Source organism: Chaetodon trifascialis, chromosome 10 (genome assembly GCF_039877785.1).
Source record: "Chaetodon trifascialis isolate fChaTrf1 chromosome 10, fChaTrf1.hap1, whole genome shotgun sequence".
Classification (NCBI taxonomy): Eukaryota; Metazoa; Chordata; class Actinopteri; order Chaetodontiformes; family Chaetodontidae; genus Chaetodon; species Chaetodon trifascialis.
The window spans coordinates 16,792,352-16,809,298 of NC_092065.1; the positions used below are offsets into that span (position 1 = coordinate 16,792,352).

At 41.5% G+C, this 16,947-nt stretch overlaps 1 protein-coding gene across 3 annotated transcripts in view; it reads right to left on the reverse strand.

Annotated features, from left to right (window-relative positions):
- Positions 1-16,947, reverse strand: part of LOC139337920 (leucine-rich repeat-containing protein 4C-like) — a 165,982-nt gene that overhangs the window by 20,515 nt on the left and 128,520 nt on the right. The gene's annotated exons all lie outside the window — the stretch shown is intronic.

Genomic DNA, 16,947 nt, shown 5'->3' on the forward strand with positions numbered 1-16,947 from the left:
GTTTGATCCACAGGAACATTATTGTGTGGGCCTACCATCACCCCAAGCTTTGTTTTAAGATAAGGGTTTTGCCGTGTCTGTCTCATTTGTGCAGCATTGCCAGTGAGTACGGTTTTCACATTACGGTTGCATTACACCCTGATGACCTCTCATGGCAGTGAACGCACCACAACCATATCTTGACCCATCTAATGTGCTTCTGGTGACAAAACAAAATAGAATAGTATTAAACAGTACATGCTTGAAATTAAGGAAATTTGCTTAGGAATTAGCCAGCTGGAGTAGGATGAAACATTTTTGTTCATGAGACCATTCTCAGAAGTCCTAGAAGGCAAAACTAAATCAAACTACATGTCTTCATTTGTTAATGCAGTCTTAATAATTAATAATTTGATTCAGTCTAAGTCAGTTTATGGCCCCAACCATGAGCTCCGCTTGTTCCTAATGACCATGTAAATCTTCAAAAAGGGGTCTCTAATATGTAGTTTTGTCTTAGAATTCATTGCTTGTTTTTGACTTCTCATGAGATTTGTTGACATTAAGGAAAATGCAGAATATCACCAAACTTATCCATTAACTTTAGTCCAAGTCTTAAATCTCCAGTGTACAGCTTTAAGCTCCACTACTATACATAAATGGAAATGTAATGCCACAGTGACAGTAATAAATGGCACAAAATTGTTGAAAGGCTGGAACTATGAGTGAAACTTCACCAAGAATGACAAACTGTGCCCTCAGATAGTAATAATGGATATGGGCTTTGCCATTGTAATCATTATCATTGTTGGTATTATCAACATCAATATTGCACCACACACACACACACACACACACACACACACACACACACACACACACACACACACACACACACACACACACACACAAACAAACAACAACAAAAAACAAAAACAAAAAAACAAATAAAACACCCACTGGCTTTGCTCTGTCTTTGACAAAACAATACATCATTCCGTTTTTTTTCCAAAGCATGTCTCGAGTCAGGGTTTTAGAATGTGTCTAAAAGATGTATGTTGTTTCTAATTAAGAAGAAAGAGCTATACTCAAACCTTAAACATGCGGACAGCTTGGTCTGTCAGAGACGGCTGCTGCTTCAACAGTGGTTGGGTCTTTCTAGGATAAGGAAGGAGATGAAACAAAGTGCGACTTGCTTCTTTATAGTCTTTCCATGTATGTATGCAGTGTACGAATGCATGTATATATTGCAATTTATCACTAGGAGTTTTCAAATTGAATACTGCTCTTTCTTAAAAAATGTCATGCAGTGTCCTCATATGTGTTTCAGTAGTGTGTGCTGCACTGCGCAACTGAATACAGTTTGCTCATATGCAGCCATGCCATATACCCGAGAGAAAGGGCACAGCAACGGAATGCTGCTGTCAATGTAAATATTATCAGATTGCATCAGTTGAAACAACATATGACTTGCATGAGCATGTCACGGCCACCAGGCACACCTGACACAAACAGGCAGCAGATGGATCCCAACTATCCGCTGCATGGGGCAGATCATGGTGGACTCGCTTCCTCTTGAAAGTCTGATTCACAAAATTGAAACGTCACAAATACTGTAGTTAAAATAAGTCTAAAAATATCATAGCCCCTTCTTTCCAGCAATTACATTCCCAGAGACACTTTATTGCCACCTTATATTTTGCATGGACACCCGAGCACCATTTATTATCTCATCACATCTTCAACATCAGCCAGTCCAATAAACTTCGACTGGTATCTTTAGAGGTCTGCAGGACATCAAATATCTACTCAGCCACTTTTTTGCCTCTCTCTTTATTTCCCATGAACTCACAGAGATAAAGTCCCTCTCTGAAAGAGTAGTAGTCCAACAAATCAAGACTAATGTCAGTGCCTTCTGCTCCAGATCGCAGCATATTTTGACCTGCAGGTCACACTACATCACCCACTGGAAATGACCAGAAATGTATGTCAGGCTGAATCAATTGGCTGCACAGCCACTCGTTCAATTAAGATCTTGGGGGGGTGGTCAGTGTGGTTTGCACTGTGGTGAGTACAGGCTCCCAAAGGAGCAGTAAGTGCTGAAATCAGCTCAGCTGCGCCTGCCATTTGTCATTATCTAATGGTAAATCCATCTGTGTCTGGTAGAGAGAGGGTCCTTGCCTGGCCAAATTGCTAAGTGACCAAAGAGTAAGGAAAAGGAAAAGAAGTATAGATAGATAGATAGATAGATAGATAGATAGATAGATAGATAGATAGATAGATAGATAGATAGATAGATAGATAGATAGATAGATAGATAGATAGATGTGAGTTGTAACTAACTTGTTAAATATACTGGGGCTCCACTCTAACTGTAGACTGTAGGCAGAGAGATCATATCAAGATGTTTAAAAAGATCCATGAAATCTCGAAGGTTTGCTTCGACATGATGCGAATGCACACACAGATTCTCAAGCCATATTTTCTATTTTAAAAAGTCTATGGAAGACGATGGTGACGAGATAAAACAAATTAACAGACTTTAAAGTAGGCATTAAGATGGAATACAATTATCTGGAACAAAGAATGCAATTTTGTAATTCTCTCAATTACATGATCTGTGACTTAATTAAATTAGAATGCGGGTAAATCAGTACTTATAATATGATTTTAATTAATGTTAATGTCTCAGCTATGCACACCATTTGTTAGAAGACAATATGAGAGCTTACAGGCTTTTCAGGCATATTCTGTTTATCGCTGCACGCTTGTATGTGTATGCAAGTGCATGTGAGTGTGTACAGGAATGCTTGTGTCTGCACTGTATAAAGAATTTGCTGTCAATAATTACTGCCACTGACTACCAGACTTTCTTGAAATGAAGACAAACATGTTGCAAAAACGTGTCATTTAGCCAAAGTGATTCAGAAGCAGTGGACATTGTTGCCAGATTGTCTTATCTGGAATTGGCAAACTGGTGCAAGATGAGGTTTTATTTTCACAGGATGGCTTCATGTACTGCTACTCAGAATGACACCGTACATGGCTATCTACAAGTCCAGTGGTACTGAAATGGCTGGAGGGCTGAAGGATCACAGGAAAGCATAAAACACAGACCGCCACTGCTGCATATTATCCATGCCATACTTATTTTTATTGTCAATGCATGACGTTGCCTAGTTTAAAGAAATACTTTTACGGACCACGGTTAGCACCGCAGTTTAAAATTCTGCTGCACTGAAGGGATGCCGCAGAGAAACTCAGTGCAGAGTGGAATTAGTGCAATCAGGGGAGATATGGAATTAATATGTCTGATTAAGTGCCTGACTGAATTAGCATTTGGAGTCCAAAGAGAGTTCAAGCAGGTGGAGAGGGATGAGATATGTTCTGTAGTGAGAAGGAAAGGCTGACAGACTGGGCTGTAGAGGGAAATAAGGTAGCAAAGACAGAAAGAGCAGCAGGAAAGGTAGAATGACTGCGATATGGAGAGTTTTACTGTGCGATGATCAATCCTTCAGCGCCTCATTTCACTCAGGCCAGTCTTGTCTCTTTGATTAATTATTTTTGACAAGGAAATATTCCTTCTACTCATCTGCCTGTGAAATGGATTCATTGTCACCCTCCTGTCTTAGCTTTTCACCAATATGCACACCAGCTGTCAGTTGTTTGTGATGGGAAAGGTAATTGGTTTAGCCCCATCAAAAATGTTGAAATGAGTCTTCGAAGACATTGTAATCTGTTTTCATGAAGACCCCCGTCATTAGGGATGATAGAACTACACAAAGGTGCTTACATGGAGAGGGAGACATTAAGGATGACACAAAGAGGGAAATATTCAGAAGGAGGCAAATAGGGACACAATAGTAAGGCTCAGAAGGCAGAAGGATAAGTCAGGGAAAAGGTAGTTTGAGGAGAAACAGAGAAGATGAAAGACACAGACTACATGGTTAGCCCCCCAGAAAGAGAGGAGTAAATTACCAATAAGGAATCTCCCCCCCGAAAATATCTGACTCTCATATGAAAGGCTGGCAAAAGCTTCTGAAGAAAAAATGCATGAGAACCGATGCCATGCTACCACAGGGTGATACAGGAGACATACCACACTGAGCCAATAAGCCTATGTAAAGCAAATCAATGAAAAAGCAACCTGGGATTGTACAATAGGAAGCTAACTACGTGTGTGTGTGTAAGACTAAAATTGTTTAGGATTCTTGCTAATTAATAAATGTGTGAGAAAAAGCAGACATTATCACTGAGAGTAGATCACAGAAAATAGGAGACATGGAGTGATGTAAGGGGAGAGGGTAAAGAATAAGGAGTAGGAGAAAAGCAGAATACAAACCCAAATAAAAAAGCCAGCATGTTATATGAAATCTTTTGGCGAAAGGGTCTGAACAAATGAGATGAGAGACACATAAAGGGGGAAAAAAGAGTGAGGAGGGCAGGAGATATTTTCTTGAGTCACTGGGTGTGTCTGTCTCGTCTCATGAAGAGATGAGAGCGGAAGCTGAGGTGGTTAGCATGCGGCACCATCAAAGGAACATGGCAAACTGACAAATTGGAGAGATATTCTCCAATTTTCCCCTTCTGTTCTTTCTTCAGATTTTACTAATTTGGATTTTCCTCCAGGAATTAAATGGCGGGCTTCAATTTGTGCTCCATTTGAGGCAGGAACTGACTTCTTGGTACAGTCACATTAAGCTGTTTTATGATGAAATGTCTGGATCTAACAATGCTATAAAATCAACTGGAAATCTGGCTCATTAAGTGTTTAGGCAGTAAGTGCATGCAGACTAAACTGCATAAAATATTTAATAGTTTGTTGTGTCAGCACAAGCATTGCTACTTCAGTTTGATTTCTGCTCTGTTCTTCACGATGGCTGCAGATGGTAATGTTGGTTAGTCAAACAGAACCAATCACCAACAGACCTCAATGTACCTCTGGCTAGATTATTGTGACACTTAGAAGATTTATGGTCCCCACAGAATGACTGAGCTGATTTTGATGACCCATCCTCACCTTTTGTGCAGCACTTCTGTCAGGTCAAACTTAGCTGGCAGCTGAATTCATGATTCAGATTCATGAATCTTCATGTTTTTGGTGGTTAGCATTGACATAAAGTGTCTAGTTATAGTTTTTATCTGCAACAACATATAACAACATATTTTAGTTCTACTCAGCTTTGGATAAATGTGGTTCCCCAAGCACGAATCCTGTCCACTAGATTGTGTTCTGATTTCACTGTGACTTCCTGTATAAAAAAAGCTAAGCTGAGTTTTGGCTGCTAGCAGGCAACTATTTCTGCTTGTGCGCAGCAGTCCAAGTTGGCAGATTGCAACAGTGCTTACTTTGCATAGTTGTGCTCCCCTGAGGATGATCCCTTTTGACCCCATGACCTTTCCTCTTGTACCCCTCTACGCATTGTGTTATAAATACGAAATAAACTCATAATCCATTAGTCATATTGCAATAAATGTAGTTTTCCAAGCAGGTAAACCCATTTGATTTTGACCCCCTGACCTTTCCTTTCACACTCCCTGCAGGACAAACTTAACATTGCATTACATTTTTTTTTCTTCATCAAATACTTAATACACAGTAATTGCATGGTGTAATGAGCATTACATACTCTAGAGACAGCTGCGGGGCTTGAGACTTGAGTGTTTGTTTTATGTGTGCATGGTTGGTTCATTTGTGTCAACACCATTGTCTATACAGTACACAGTATATGCATGATTGAGCTTAGATGGACAAACTGGCAGGTTTTCTCGCCACGATTTAGCTTTGAAAAATCCAACATATTTCAATATTTCATATCTTCTCAGCCTCCAATGGGAGAACACAGCACACAAGCCAGTATAACAACCTCTTAGCGCATGCATGTCTGCTCCCACATACTGAGACAATTCTTCACGTGGCTTTCTGAAAGTCCATGTGGATACATTTCATGTGCAAAACCACACAAAAGACATGTCATCAGGCTACAGCTACGAACCATGCAGGAGAGTAAGCATACAGAAGTGTAGCTAACACATTCCCTGTTGGGCTTGACGCTAGGGATCCTAAGCGGATATACAGTACAGTATCAGCGCTAAGCAGGGCGTTCATTACAGGTATCAGGAGTTGAAGTTGATTGTAGAGTTAAGAAAGGAAGCGCTGACAAGCTACCAGAGAAAGGAGGTAATACGAACGGCAGACTACAGTGCTCGCTGTTATCATGCTACACGCAGGCAGTGGAAGATAGAGAAAGAGAGGGGAAGAGAGGAAGTGAACATCTGTATATTAGAATATGTGTTAATATGTCTTCTTAGAGCCGAGTTAGAAAACTGCTGTGATGACTAACATGTAGAGTTTAAAAAAGGAACATGTTTGCATTCGATGTTCACAAAGGTCCTCATGTTAAGGTGTGAATTACCAGACCGTGATATTAGGTGTTTTGTGCAGGCAACCACACCAACAGCACTAGTAAAAAAGAATAATGTTGAGTGTATAATAAAATATTTGTGATGGCAAGTACAGAGGGGACAGTCAAAACCAGACATACACATTGCAGTGTATGTCTTTTCTTCTTCTTAGCTTTTTGCATGAAAGCCCAGGGAGAAGCATCAGATAGCAGGGAGCACTCGTCATGCACAATCGGCCCTGAGTCCTCTCTTGACGAGGCCATCAGCCTTACAGCACTTTCCAGAACAATCTTGCACCAGACTAGCCTTTAGCTTCAGTGCCTGGCAGCACCAGCTGCTACGCTCTGCCAGCCGTGCTTGCACAGGGAGCAAATGCTCCATTGCAGAGGAGATAAGTAAATGTTACTTATTCCATGTACAAAGGCAGTATTGTACGATGTACCTTGACACACGCTGATAACCAAGGCTTGAAGCAGACAGCTCCTGGAAGACAGAGGTGGAATGATGCATCTTATGATTCAGTATGTGAGTTACCATCAAGCTGAATGTTCTTAAGTGAAGAGGAATGAAAAAAAAGATGAAGGGTAAGTGTTCAGTCAGATAATACAATAAATAATACAATCTTTAATTTGAAATTTTTATATATATATATATACACACACACACACACACACACACACACACACACAATACAGTAAATCTTGCCTATAGGCCATGCTATGGTCATCTACAGTACATATAGCCTGACTGTGCATGTGACAGTGTGTGAAAGATTAAGTTAAAGAGGGGAGACAGAGAGATAACTACATGGAAAATGAAGACTGCTCTTGGGAAAGCTCCCTTTCTCTCTCAGAGGAGAGGGAGGCCGTCTGAAGAGGTTATTTATTTTTCATCTGGAGATGGAAACTGAAGAGCGGTGGGGAGAGCCCCAGTGGAATTACTGACTGGAGATGGGGCTCCTGGGGCTACTGTCTCTCTCTTCTCCCTCTTTCTCCCCACTCCCGCTCACTTTCCATCTCCCACCTTTCTGATCTTCACCAGAGAGCTGCCACTGTCTCTCTGGGAGAAGCGGGAAGAGGAGAAGAAAAAGAAGCGCTGCTCATTCTCGATGCCATCTTTGCCTGCCTCACAGTCAAACTCTATTCATCCCACACTCCTGTGGTCTGCGGAGCTCTGCTTGGCTTTGCTCTGCTGTAACTGCATCGCCGAGTTGTTCTTCAGGCTCCTCCCAGGCTTGTCTGTCTCTACGTGGGAAGCATAGCTTCTTATCCCAGCCCTCCTCATTAACAGCATTCCCATCACACTCCAGAGTCATTAAAAGAGCCACTTGTCCTCCCCCATCCCCTCTGGTGTTTTCCTTTCATCATTCCATTTCTCCGTTCGGATGAACTGGCGGTGTGAATGTCTTGGCTGACACCTTTACTCCACCAGGACCGGAGTGAATTATTGGGAGGCAGAGAAGTGGGGCTACATAAGCTTTATAAGACTGCCTCTCCATGGCCTGTTCCAGGCATTCTTGTGTTGTCATGGGAGCCCATGAAAGACTGCCTTTCTGCTCCCCATTTCTCTTAATGAACAAAGGTGTCAAATGCATCCTTACATTCAGGCCATTTGGGAGGATCCCCATAGCTGCAAAAAGTCAAGATACTAAAAATAAGAGTGCTGCAGAAAGTATGCAAGGGAGCCCATACTTTCAGACTGATGTGAGGCAATACCTTCCCCTTTCTACCATCCAGGGAGGCCTTGCGTCAGTGCAAGTTTTCAGCAAGCACATAATTAAGATGACATTGTTGCTACAGTGCAGTAAAGTGCTCCTCAGCAGCAAAGCTCCTCTGCAAGAATTCTCACCTGGCGAGAGTGTGGTACCCCAGGAGTTTTCTGTTTCCACATGACTTTCTTCCACATTCTGGCTGCCGGGCCACAACGCAAACCCTCTCTGCTATCTTATTTTATAAGCTGGATAAAAACAGGATGTTAGGGGAATGGTAAACCACTACATGCTTTTCCATTTCTACAGAAAGAAAGAGAGAGGGTGCGCGAGAAGGGGGGGACTAATAGAGGACCTGCTGCAAAAGTAGAGTAGTGTTTGTATAGGGACACACTCTTCATTATTCCTCAAATAGAAACAAGCTCGGCCTCTGCCAATCTCCCCCACAACAGTAACACGAAAATGGACTTCACTTTCGCTGCCTCTCAAAGCCACGAGCTAACAATGGCTGGAGAAGAAATCAAATTTGCACCCCCCCACGCAATAACCTCCTTATTTTCTGCCTGTCCCTTTCTTCGCCTTTCTCCCTCTCCTCTATCTTCCTCTGCACTCCATCCCCCACCCAGTTAACTTCATTGGTTGGAGAGGAAGAATGCTGAGGATGCAGGACTAAGGAGGAACCAGCATCAATTAGACTCTAAAGTGCACTTTATTTTTTTGTCCCCCCATGCCAAATTAAATTACTCTATAAATTTAAAAAAAGTGCAATGGAAAAGCAATGAACTTTAATTATTGAAGCAGAACCTCAGCATGGGTCATTGCTCACTACACTCCGGTTCACCGTGTGCTCTCACACTGCACATGTGCTGGCTTGGGGCCACTGTTTTCCTCTGCTCAAAGATGTATATTTCACAAAGTCAGCCTCACTTTTAATGATCAAACCTTGCCTTCACACGGTCCAACAAATTAGAACACAAATGAGCAGTCTGTTTTCGTCCACATACCTGCAAACGGCCTCTAATTATTATAATCCACAGCAAGCAGGGAATGAATCATACCTGTTTAATAAAGTGATATTCTGACATATTCAAATGAAACTGAGTAATTAGTCAACAATATATGAGATAATAAAAAGCTAGTCACACGTTAGACCTCCATTGTTGCTTTGTCATTCTCTTCTTATGTTCTCACTTGGTTAGCATGCACACTGTATGTAACAGAACAGATCTAACCGCTTTGATAATTCAACTGAGAACACCGAGGACACAGTGGGAAACAAATTAAACATGATAAGTGAGACTGTGCCTCCCCCCATGTGGATCGGATAGATGGGGTAACGCGTGTCTGAGAGGGGAGAGAAAGCGTGAGACAGCAGCTGTGATTCCCCTCTATTTCTTTTCTGGGAGGACTGCCAGGTCAGATGGCACGGCACAACGTGACCTGTGTAAAATGTTACTGCCATTTGCCAGTGTTTTATCTTTCTATTTTAAGGGTGCAGTGTAAATTCTGACCTGTGCTGAAAAATATGCGTCTGGTCTGGGTGGAATGCTAACAGCAACCTTTCATTCAAATCCACTCATTGTCCCTGCTGCAGTAAAGTGTCAACAGAGAGCTGCAGAAACCTGAGGACATGAAATGGCTGCAGACATGTCATGAGTGAAAAACACTCTGTCTTACTTCACGAGTCACAATGAAAAGCTATGGTTATTAGATTTGTATGCTTTCTTTCACAAGATGTGTTGATTTGTAATGGCACAGTTCCACTAAACAACAAGGATGTATCATGTAAATCTATATTTATTAAGTTGTGTCTGAAATCTCAAGATTGTTCATGGATTATCAAGGTACATGCAGTCATGTGTGGGATTTGAGATACTCTGTGATTAAGGTTATTTGGCTTCATTGATATGGAGCACTTGAGGATATCAAGGACATCAAGCAAAATAAGAGGGAGAGAACTAAAGTGGGGGCGAGATGAGAGGATAAAGTAGGTCATCCATCAAGTGTTAACGGTCAGCAGATAAACTGGCTGAAATATCCTTGTTTACATGTGGCTTTCACATGCGGATATTGAAGATTTTTATTTTCTAATTTTGTCAAACTTTCGTTTTTAATCACTTATGTGGGCTGCTAATGGGGGAAGACAATTACACCTTTCAGTATAATGCAGTTTAATACCAAAACCCCACTAAATGAGCCCAGGCAGATTAAATTATTGATTGAATGCTTCTGGCATAGAGAACCGGACAAATATGGCTGAATAGTAAAAAATCATTTTCAAGTCAGATTTGAAGGACATAAAACAAAGATAAGGCAAGGTTGTGTGAGTAATTAAGCAAATACCAAGTCTTTTTATGATAACTATTTAAAATTTAATAGTATCTGGACCAGCTTGTCATTCTATTTGTTAAATGTTACTGCTCAAAATTCAGAAAAAAAACAAAGTGTAATTGTATGAGGGTATAACTATACAATTTTCCCTCCTTAATGGCCAAATGAACCTATTTTCTTTAAACAGCTTGAAATACATTGACTTAATACATTTGGTTCCAAAGCAGGAAGTTGTGTGATGTTTTATATTGTAACAATGTGGATGTTGGAGGTGGTCAGTGGGTACACAAATTGTTTGATTTCAACACAGCAGACCAAGTCCCATCTCATACCAACAGTCAATGTTTGTGTCTTTTAACCATGAAGGCAATTGTTTCCTAACCCTGAATCGAGTTATGGTTGCCGAAACTTAGCCATACTTAAGAGATACAGATTGAAGTCAAAGTCAATTTTAAGATGCAGTGACAACTTACCATTTTGTGTTCATTTGCTCATGACAACCATACGATGCACTTAAAGGAGCGCCACGTGAGAATCTTAGTGTAACGCATTCTAAAATTAATTAAAATTACAAACAAATTATGAAGAAATAACAGCTTTGATGTTATCTCAAAGACATCTATGTAGCCTATTGTGCAGAAAGATCTACTGAAGTTAGCATGCTAACCAGTTAGCTCCAGCCTGTCATGTCTTGTACTGCCACTTTGTACCTAAAGAGGCAATAGTGAGTCACTGTAACATCCAGTTTGTCATCAGTCTAACATGAGAGGAAGATGAAGGATGAATGTTCAGCGGTGAGGAAACGAAGCGATAAAAATAAAAGCAAAACACGAGTTTGTCACTTTCCACCACTGGACACAGCTCTTAGAGAGTAAAGGGATGAAGTTTGATGGTGAACTTACAACTTTCTTCTAGACTGGTAAGTAAACAACTGTTAATGTTAATATTGTGTTGTGTAACACTATATAACATTCCTCACATTCCTAATACATTTACTAAGGTACCTGTTAGTTGAAAAAGACCTATGAGAGAAACTACTCCTTCTTTCTTAGAATAGGAGTGGACAACCTAAATTCCTTGTGATATGCTGCACACAATCTGTTTGGAGTATGAATTTAACAGGTGGCTGTTTCTTATATATAGCACCTTTAAATGCATGGAAAGCAGACATTGAGTTGATATTACATTGTAACTATATAGACTACTAACCCCAAGGTCATGGACTATCCTCACGACCTATTTTGTCTTTCAACAGAGGACTTGTTGCTCTAATTTGTAGAAATTTTTAATTAATTGAATGTAATTCTCACTTTAATGGCATGGTGCTAGAAAAAAAAATATATGATTTTGCACCATTAAAAATGCTGAAAATCAGCCTGAACAGCGGATTGACTGACTAATAGTAGGCGATAATGGTAAATGCTAGTGAAGCAGTGGCACAAAAAGATAAGAGTCATGAGGTCAGCAAACTGACTCAGTAATGTAGAACACAATGACAATATAGTTTGTGGCTGGTTAGGAAGTAGAGCTGAAATCCATTTTGTTCACTAAGAATGTCTCAATTTTGAACTGAAGACATACGTAGATGCTTGCAATTACACCATGAACCACCACGAGACGCTTAGAACATGTTACCATTGAACCTTAGAGCAACAAAAGAAATGATTTCAATGAGCAGGAAGTGAATCAACCGATGCAGCCCCCCCATACATGTCCTCACACACATGCACCACCTCTGATTTCCTTGTCGAAATAGGCCTGTTATACAATTGAATTATGAGTGAATCATTATTCGTTGGTGTCGTCTCCTGGTGGTTTACATAACCAGGATTTAATAATAGAACAAGTGCACAAATGCTCTCCCACAATACTACTGGTGCTCCCTGACCAAGAAACGGTACTCAGGTTTGTAGCTCCATTTTGAGAATGAGTCAGGCGGAGAGCCATAGAGAGACAGAGAGAAAGAGAGGGAGATAGAGAGAGAGAAAGTGGAGAGATGAAATGAACCGAAGAAGTACATTTCCCCTGCCACATGCCTGCTGTTCACCCTGCCGAGTCACAGGCGTCTTGGCCTCTGCAGTTTTACAGAAATGCAGAAATGTCTCAAGGGCATTTAATTTGGCATCAAAAAAGCATGGATCAAAACAGTGGAGTACACAGCTTTGTTTCAGATTTGCTCTCGAGACAGGGTGCTGTTTCAGTCTGAACTTGAACACATATCCCATTACAGATGATGCTGGAAGCACTCAGTGCTACAAGCTGTACACAGCACACAGAACTGTGTCTGCAACAAAGCATTGTCAGTGTGACTTTAGCCACAAATGAATTCTTACATACTGCATGTGTGAAGAGAGCCAACAGACAGGACCACACGCACACACCCACACACCCACACACCCACACACACACACACACACACACCCACCCACCCACCCACCCACCCACACACACACACACACACACGCACACACGCACACACCCACACACCCACACACCCACCTACACACACACACACACACACACACAAACACACACACACACACACACACACACACACACACACACACACACACACACACACACACACACACACACAGTGTAACTATGTGACTGGTTTGAAAATGAATAGAGACGCATTAAAGATTCCAGTGTGCTTTCAGATCTCTCACTCTCTATGCTAAAACACACAAATTATTTGCATTTCTTGACCTTCTTTCAAAATACAAGTGCTGTAAATGTAAAGTGATTTAAAATTCAAAGCTGGTGTTTTTATATAGGACTTCTGACAAATTTGGCAACTCTAAACCTTCATTCCTGACAAATTACTGGCGGACAAATTACAGAGCTTCAGCTGGAGACGAACAAAAGCCTGACTGAGGGACACGGTCAGCTGGCAGACATTTAACTTTAGCGAGAGACCCCCGGAGTCTGAGTGTGTGTGTGTAAGAGAGAGAGAGAGAGAGAGGGAGAGATAGAGAGAGGCAGACAGAGAGAGGGAGACTCCATGTTAGCAGTCACATCACATCACAGTTTGCAACCACATTGATTAAGAAAGTCACCATGCAGACTAATTTGGACATGGAGCAGACTAAACGATTACTGGCAACCACTGATTTCATGTGAGGACATCAGATGACTTTAATGCTTATCGCAGTTATACATTATCATCCTCTCAGTTTTTTGTTTTTTTTTTTCTTGTTTTTCGTGCAGCTTTTGATGATTTTATCCATTTCCTCCATGTAGGCACTGGTGAATAATGCATCCTGTGTGCAGGTTTGATTATGTGTATGTAGACATGCGTAATCAGTTCTCGTGTGGGTGTGTGTGTGTGTGCATATCTCTGTGTGGCATTATTATAGGGGAATTGCATGTCAGTATGTTGTGTGTACTGTATATGTGTGGGGGTGTTTTATTTATCTCTCTCTGTTTGAGGATGCGGTCCTTTGAGAGACTCAAAGCAAATTCTATTGTAAACCCTGAGCTACTGAGGGACTGCAGGAGCCAAAGCCATCCATCAGAGCTGGACATATCCCCCATATGCAAACAAATGAATTAACGCACTCGCCTCCCACCGGGCCCACGCCACAGCAGAGCAAAATACGGTGCAGAGATGTGAGGAGAGGTGAAGCAATGCCATATAATAAGATGAAGATTAGAAAACCCTCTTGTGGCACCAAAGTGAAAGGACAGGCAAATATAAGGATAAATGAGGAATAAGGTCAAGTGAGTTGGTTGTGTGAAAAAGAGAAGAGGCCAAGACGGAGCATTAAAACTCTCCACCTCTTTTGAAGTGTATAGAGGCTGTAAGATCTGTGGTTATCCTTTAAAGGGTCTGTAATCACTGGAAGTGGGTGCACAAGAACCCCACTGCACACAGCTGTGTGTCACTTTTCGCGGCACTGTGGTGCTGTCGTCCTCTAGGAATGATTAACCCAGAAGAGCTTAATATAGAAAGAGAGGAAGAAAAAAGAAAAGCGAGAGAGGAGAAGAGAGAGTGAGAGGAGGGCATAGAGGACATTATTGTATTCCGTGGAGAGTCTACTCTTTACCTCTGCACATCAAACCACGTTCGCCACCATTTAGCAATCTGTCTGCTAATTAATCATGCACTGTAATCAGTCAGAGGCACTGAAATACTTTGTGTGTTTGAGTGGCTGTTGGTACATCATGTGTGTTGGGAAACAAATACACACTGAGAATAAAAGACGCAGACTGCATGACACGTTGCAGCTGCAATCTTCCTGTCTGCGGCTACAACTGTCATGCAATCAGGCTTTGACGTTTAGAGCAGGAACCTGGGTTTCTATATTATTGCTTTCCTGTGCTCCAGAAGATACAGTGGAGGGTTCACTTTATGCAGTTTATTCACTTTATGGTTTTACTTCAACACCTCTCGTCTATCTTATGTTCATGACTCATTCTTGGGTTGTTGATTGTGAGCGTTTTAGCCCCAGAAATCAGAGAAATGAACAATAGATAGTGTATCCACTGATTCTGGTGAGGCATATAATCTTAACGGGTGCAGTATTCATGATGCTGATAATGACCTCCAGAGTGGTGATATCACAGTGATTGGAGATGGATTGACTGCATTGCCACCAGGGCGAGCAATCATGTCTGCAGCAATTCTGGCTAATTGTGACATGGTGGCAGTGGCAGCAGGGGTGGGCTGGGTTAGCATCCGACACAGAACACCAGCCAAGCTTGCTAGCTCACATACAGCCATCAGCGCTAATCTCCCGCTATGTGCTAACAATAGTACTGATGTGCTTGCTTTCTGGAGGAGCTTTGCTCCCCCCAAGCCCGCCTTGTTTGTGTGATGCCCCAGCAGCCAGCCGTCTTTAGCTTTCCCATTACCGAGGGAACAGTGGAGCTGAAATCAGCCGGGGTATTGTCGCTCCCCTGGAATGGCTGAGTGATTGAAGGCACGCAGGTTACCGGATTCAGCATCGCATGAGCTGGGAAATGTGCAGGATGTGGATAAACAGTTCTCTAAACCAATTACTTTGCATAAAGCACATTGAGATTAGTGAAAAGGAAAAATGTGGAGCAGGATAGAGTAGATGAGGGAGGAAGATACAGATACATTGTGTTTAACAGAGTGGACAGGATAAGAGGGTTTGTAGACAGCGAGAAAGAGAGAGAAGAAGCTACAGGAGGTGGACAAAATAACAGCAACAGCCTTTAAAATCACTAGTCAGCTGAAAATGCTGACGGTGGCACATTGTGGAAATGGATTCTTTTTAAACATTGACTTCTATTGAAAGACAGCTGAGCATGCTTGCCTTTTCTGTCGATATATTATATTTATAGACAGTATTTCCTCTTGTTCATGCAGTCCTCTACTGCTGATACTGATACTGCCTTCCTGAAGATCGGATTGGCAGGGCTCATCAGTTATTACCAATTGTCGCCGAATACAACATGATTTTCTAAAAGAAGCCAAATTGTCTAAACTGATTTTCACCTTCTGTGCCCTGCACATCAAAATGTTGTTTCCTGCTATTATTCACAGTGTCTCATTACTCACATTAATAAACAGACAAATTACTGCTACTTGTTGCCTGTTTCAAAAGTGAAGATATTAAATATAAATCATAGCTTTAAATGATAATTGATGGTAAATGTAACTTGTTACTCTGCAGTTTAATGCATTATCAATATACGTTCACATTTAGTTTCACTAATTGGGCTAATAAATGTGCATTTAATAATGCCTTCTACTGCATATGTATGCTCGCCAGGATATGATCTCTCCTTTTCTCAGTCGAACCCTCTTGCACCCTGTATTTACTTTCATATTTATAAGCATATGTGGTCTAGCACATTTCATAAGGTCTTTAAATCCTATAACAACCCCTGGGCATTGGGCTTAAAACACGGCAAATTACATTGGACCTCAGCTGCTCTGAAAAAGGGGAGGGCTCCCCCCACGGTATGTCAAAGTGTAATCCTCCATTTTAGCACACTCCCTCAAGCTTTCTTTATTTGTCTGTCTGTATTTTTCTCTTCCTGCACCTTAGGTTATTCAAAGACATTCACTGTGGGTAATGTCTGAGATGTGGTGGCTTCTGCACATTTCATGTAGCATTATAAAGAAACGGCAACCATCATTCACAATTTTAGTTCACTGCAAAGTCCAGAGGCAGGGTCATCATTATGCCAGACACTTCCTTGATTCGGTAGAGAGAAAGAGACAAGGCTTCCCGATCCCGCTAAGCTGAATGACAGCCAAAGACACAGTCAGAGAAACTGCAATGTCACACACGACAGCAGGTTAGTTGGCATCTGGCAAGTGGACATTAACTTGCTGTCTGAGTTCACGAGCAGGTCTGACACACCAAAAGCCACAGCGACCACAATCAGCACACAGGACATTTGGAGCACACACAGCAGTCTTCTTGGCCTGTTACCCATTTTCAAGGTGAGGGAGGCATTAAACTAAATGGGCAATACATTTCACATTCAAATAAAATAGATAATGATGTGCCTGCAGCAAGTTCTATTCATGCATCTATTCAGTGCCA